General features: G+C 54.6%; 1 non-coding gene across 1 annotated transcript; it reads left to right on the top strand.

Annotated features, from left to right (window-relative positions):
• Positions 1 to 452: 452 nt before the first annotated feature.
• TRNAI-GAU lies at positions 453 to 525 on the top strand. The gene has a single exon. It is a non-coding gene; the product is annotated as a tRNA-Ile (tRNA).
• The last annotated feature ends 5,337 nt before the right edge of the window (positions 526 to 5,862 follow it).

The following is a 5,862-nucleotide window of genomic DNA, read 5'->3' as shown; positions in this document are numbered from 1 at the left end:
CACAAATAGATAAAAATACCAAAATACAAGGGGAGATACAAAATGCGCGCACACAAATTTTAAAACGCAATTCCTTATCTTAAAGTGAAAGAGAGATGAAGGAAGAAAAGGTAGAAAAAGAGAAACATATCCAAAGAGGGGAGAGCAAATGCAGGCAAGAGAAAAAGGGGGCTTTCTGCTACAACCTCACAAAGGAGGCCACAGCTGCTGGCCATCAACCACAGCCCCTGCCAAGTAGCCCGCCTGGAGCCTGGCAGCTGCAGGCTCCCCAGGCCGTGCCACTACTTGGGCCTCCTTTGTCAAGCACGGGTGCTGGCCAAGCAACCGCAGGTCCGCGAGCCAGGCAAGAGCCCCAGGTGCCTCCAGCCCAGAGCCCCAAGCCCAGCCTTCCACCTTGGGCTCAGGGCCTGAGGAGGAAGGCCCCAGCCAGAGCCGCCTGTTCGCCCCTTCCAGCTGAAGTAGCTCAGTTGGGAGAGCGTTAGACTGATGATCTAAAGGTCCCTGGAGCAATCCCGGGCTTTGGCAGCCCTCTGGCCTTCCTTTGGCTGCCGCCTGCTATCCCAGCCTGGCCCTTCTTTGCTTCCTGGCCACCTGTGGGCCAACCACACCCCTGCCGCCTAACCCACATGTGCTCCCAGAGAGAGAGACCTTTTGGCAGGGGTAGCGTCTCCCAGGCAGGCAGCAGGCCCTTTTGGTGTCCCCTTGCGCAACTCAGCAGTGCTCCCTACCATGCAGGCTGTCCCTGCCAGCCCCAAGTGCAGAACTTTCCTATGCAAGCCCCAAAAGTGAGGTGGTCCTTCGAGCCAAACTCAAACCAGCCACTTAAGGATGTCTTGCCCAACACCCTACACTCCTCCGCTCTACCAGCTGAGCTACTGAAGGCAGCACGCCCACCCCCTCTTGCAGCTTCAGGTAACACACGCCCAAAAGCACCTGGCTCACCCACCCGGGACCCAGCACTCCTGCCATGATCATTGTCCCCTCCCGCCCGTGGTCCTTCGAGCCAAACTCAAACCAGCCACTTAAGGATGTCTTGCCCAACACCCTACACTCCTCCGCTCTACCAGCTGAGCTACTGAAGGCAGCACGCCCACCCCCTCTTGCAGCTTCAGGTAACACACGCCCAAAAGCACCTGGCTCACCCACCCGGGACCCAGCACTCCTGCCATGATCATTGTCCCCTCCCGCCCGGCCCTTGTCTCTAGTGGGTTATGGAATAGAGAAAGGTCCCACACAACTTACTGATTCGTTTGATGCACCTGGATGGGGGAGTATTTAGTTGATTGCATGATTTCACAATGATTGCACACTTAATTCATACAACACAATTTTATTTTAAATTTCTTTGCTACGCATATAACACTGCTTAGCTTTCAGAAATACCACAAACATTAAGAACACAATAACTACATATATCAGAAACAATGCTCCAAATGCACTTCCTTCCCAAACAATGTTATAAGAATTAGTATTACAAAAACAACTACAATTACAACTAAAAGTTAAATTTGAGTTAATACTATTATTTTTCATATATACTTAGAATTCCAGAATTCCAAGAAGCCAAACACCTAAATATGGTTTAATTCCTCAGTAGTACAATTTAATGGGCTGGCCTCAGTAGTATGGTTCAATGGGCTGGCCTCAGCAGTATGGTTCAATGTGTTGGCCTCAGCAGTGATAGGAACAAGTCCCCTTCCTTCAGTCCCACTCGGATGCTCCGCGGCTTCAGCGTGAACTAAGAGATTCGTGTTCACAGAGAGGGTGGTTCAGGTGATCAGTCTGATCCGGCCTACACTTGTGATTCTTCCTTCATTGTTCTGCAAGTGAGGTTGCCTCCAAATTGGGACAGTAGGTTACAGTTTTTATTGAGTGAGTTGCTGTCTTGGGCCCCTCCTACCCAAACCTGTCACTACTCCCAAATTTGGGCTCGGATCTTTCTTAACAGATTTCTGCTGGGTTTAGTTTCTTTTGCTGACCATTTAGTTTTCTGGGGGAAATTCCACACCACTGCAGTCACCTTTCTTTTACAACCTCTTTTCAAAGGCTCCTAGGGTTTGATTTCTTGGAATGTGGGATGTTTGCTTAAGGGTCGTGTTTATGTTAACCCTGTTAAAGGCCTCTAGAGATAAAGTTCAAGAGTTAAGACCTTGAGCAAGGCCAGGATACACAAGCAATGGCTTAGATAAGAAGATGAATCTTGTTTTTTTTTTCTAAACTGGCTAATGGGCATTTATTACAAGCCTTCAGATTACTACCTTCAATATGACAGCCCTCTGCTCCCTGCCCTGCCTCCCGGCGAGCCCTGGGCTCTTTGGCACTCGCACCTGCCAGCCTTGCGCTGCTCTCGCCCAACCACCAGCCACCACACGCACCAGCCCCAGGAAGGCCAGGTGCAGGGCCCACCAGGTCGCACGCCGCACTGGCTGGCCCACCCCACCCCACCCCGCCGCTGTGGCTGGGCCTCCTGCCTCTGCCCTAACATGCCCCCCTTGGCTTTCCCCGCAGGCCCCGCTCACCACCAAGACCACATGCCTGTCCCGCCGGGCCAGGCCTCCTCAGTTTCCACATGCTTTGCCTTCCACAGCCTGCCTGACACCATCCCGGCTTGAGACACGCCTGTCTGAAAAAGGAGACGCACCAGCTGCTGCATCCCACGGACTGAGCGCGCAGGGAACACGCTCGCTGCCCACCCCAAATGGGGGCTTGGTCTCGTCTGCCTGGCACGGCTGCATTGCCTCCAGCCCTGGCCACACAAGGCCAGCCAGTGACCTCACAAAGGAGGCCACAGCTGCTGGCCATCAACCCCAGCCCCTGCCAAGTTGCCAGCCTGGAGCCTGGCAGCCACAGGCTCCCCAGGCCATGCCACTTCTTGGGCCTCCTTTGTCAAGCACGGGCGCTGGCCAAGCAACTGCAGGTCCGTGAGCCAGGCGAGAGGCCCAGGTGCCTCCAGCCCAGAGCCCCAAGCCCAGCCTTCCACCTTGGGCTCAGGGCCTGAGGAGGAAGGCCCCAGCCAGAGCCGCCTGCCCGCCCCTTCCAGCCGAAGTAGCTCAGTTGGGAGAGCATTAAACTGACGGTGTAAAAATGCCTGGATCAATCCTGGGCTTCGGCAGCCCTCTGGCCTTCCTTTGGCTGCCGCCTGCTACCCCAGCCTTGCCCTTCTTTGTCAAAGAGCAGGCGGCCTATGGCACCCGGGATTCACAGGCGGTCTCCTATCTAGGTATTAACTAGACCCGGGCCCTCTTATCTTCTGAGATGGGATACAATCAGTACTGTTTAGGTGCAGGTGGGTGGGAACGGTAAGGCAGAGGTTGAAAGGGGTGGACATGGTGCCTGGAAGCCCCTATTGGAATGCATGGGGTTGACATGGTGCCTGGAAGTCTCCATTGAAATGCATGAGGTTGACACAGTGCCTGCAAGTCCCCATAGGCTTGCATTGGATTTACTTTGTGCCTGGAAGCCCCCATTGACTTGCATGGGGTTGACCTGGTGCACAAAAAGCCCCATAGGCTTGCATGGGGTTGATATTCTGCCTGGAAGCACCCACTGACCTGCATGGGGTTGACCTGTGGCCTGAAAGTCCCCTTAAGCTTGCATGGGATTGACCTGGTGACCGAAGGTCCCCATATGCATGCATGGGGTTGACATTGTGCGTGGTACTGTCATAACCCAATGATTTTTAGTGCCTCAGCACATTGGAATTTTCCTGCCACGTGGAGCTTTCTTTGCACAGTGGATTTCTCAGCTGCAGAGAGAAATCCCCGGTGCAAAGAGTTCCCGCCACAGGTATGCAAATTAGTGTCCCACTATTGGTCAATTCTAAATTATTCCTATGTGGCGGCTAGCAATTGGCTCCCCAAGCTTTTATGGCCGTATAAAAGGTTAGAGCGGTTTCCGCCCAAGTTGGAGGACTCCACAACCATCTCGTGGGGAACTCTGAGCGCGCTGTGGAGCCTAGCAAACTCCACGTGTGTCTTGGAGGAGGACATAGAGGCCTGATCAGCTTCTAGCCACTCCCCGTCATAGTGGAAAATTTGACGTATCCCCCGTGTGAAGCGTTTGTGGAGTCGTACATCGACGACTCATCTCGGTTTGGTTCGGAAGAGATCTCACTTGTGTTTGTTTGTGTGCAACTGCAACTCAAGCAAGTTTCCTTCCTGTGCTGTGACCATCAGCAGTGTAAGTAAAGCTTTCTTTGTAAAACCAATACGCTTCCGTGCCTAACTCTACTCTGTTGTGGAAAAACCCCCCCCTGACGGTCCGGGCTACTGGCCATAGCCTTAGACCACCCTCGGTCACCACAGGTACCACCCATTGAACTGAAAGAGGTTGACTTGGGGCCTGAAAGTCTCCTTAGGCATGCATGGGGTTGACATTGTGCTTGGAAGCCCCCATAGGATTGCATGGGGTTGACCTGGTGCCCGAAAGTCAGAATAGGTTTGCATGGGGTTGACATTGTTCCTGGTAGCACCCATTGACCTGCAGGGGGTTGACCTGGGGCCTGAAAGTTCCCATAGGAATGCATTGGGTTGACCTGGTGTCTGGAATTCCTGCCGCCTGGATTTAACTCCTAATCCAATACGGAGGGTGCAAAGCACCCGCACAACCACGAGGACCTTAAGCCTCCAAAAAGTCTTAAGCCTCAGAAAAGTGCCCCCCCCCCAGCTTTAGCCTCCATATATCACCATTCCCCCAGCACACTTCACCGGTTCCCCTTGTCCCCAGGCACCTCGGGCAGCACCGCTGGGCTGGTGAGACCCCACCTGGAGCCCGCCGCAGGCTCTAGGGGGCAGCAGCAGGCAGAGGCGTGCAGGTGGACTCAGAGGCAGCCCCATCAATTCCACGTGGCGGTGCTCCGAAGGCTTGCCAGGTGGCTGGTGCTCCGCGGCCCAATCCCGTTGCCTGGGCCCAGGCAAGGGCAGGGCCAGCTCCATCCCGATCTTGCACAAAAGGGCAGGTGGCCTACAAGATTCCCAAGCAGTCTCCCATCCAGGTATGAACCAGGCCCACGTCTACTTGTTTCCGAGATCACATGCAATCAGTCCTATCTGGCCACAGGCAGGAGGGAACAGTAAGGCGGCAGCTGGACTCCAAGCCCGCTCCATCCACTCCACTCGCTGCAGCTAGCAGTTAGCCCCAGAGCCTGGGGAGAGGCACCTGCCAGGCTGTGCTGCCCCCAGGCACCTCGGGCAGCCCCGCCGGGCCGGGAAGACCCCACCCGGAGGCCTGCCGCAGCAGCAGCAAGCAGCAGCTTGCAGGCGGACTTGGAGGCGGACCCATCAACTCTATGCTCCCCATGCATGCGTGCCAGAGTCACCTTGGTGCAGCCTCCGCCGGAAAGAACCCAGTGCCAGCACTGGCCCCAGCTGGGAGTGACATCCTGTCATCCTGTGTGCAGACCCAGGGGCCCGCACCCCCTGGGAGGAGTCTGGCACAGCCCCACAGCCCTCCTGGGGGGCATGGGCCCCCGGATCTGCTTGCGGGATGAGAGCATACTGCCGTTGCCAGCAAGCAAAATGAGGTTTGCTTTGAAGTTTGAGGTGCAGTTTCACAGAAACCCCTGCGCCTATCTCCTTGAATTTTGGCAGGCTTCATGCCCTCAGAAGGGACTACCATCCCCGCAACTTTCATCTGAATCAGTACGATATGACAAAGTTATAGGTATGTTATTGATTCCCCATTATAGCCTATGGCCGAATCACGGAAACAGCATCAAAACTCTGAAACAGATTTGGCCCAATCAAAATGCAAGTGTGATCCAAAACACTGAAATGAATCTGAATCGAAACATAGCTGTTTTGCACAGCCCTAGTTGCCATGGCTTTTCTACAGGACTTTTGACTTCTGAGGAGAGGCTGAGGG

Source organism: Alligator sinensis, unplaced genomic scaffold (genome assembly GCF_000455745.1).
Source record: "Alligator sinensis unplaced genomic scaffold, ASM45574v1 scaffold203_1, whole genome shotgun sequence".
In the NCBI taxonomy this organism is placed as follows: Eukaryota; Metazoa; Chordata; order Crocodylia; family Alligatoridae; genus Alligator; species Alligator sinensis.
This window is presented reverse-complemented; position numbering and strand designations above follow the sequence as displayed.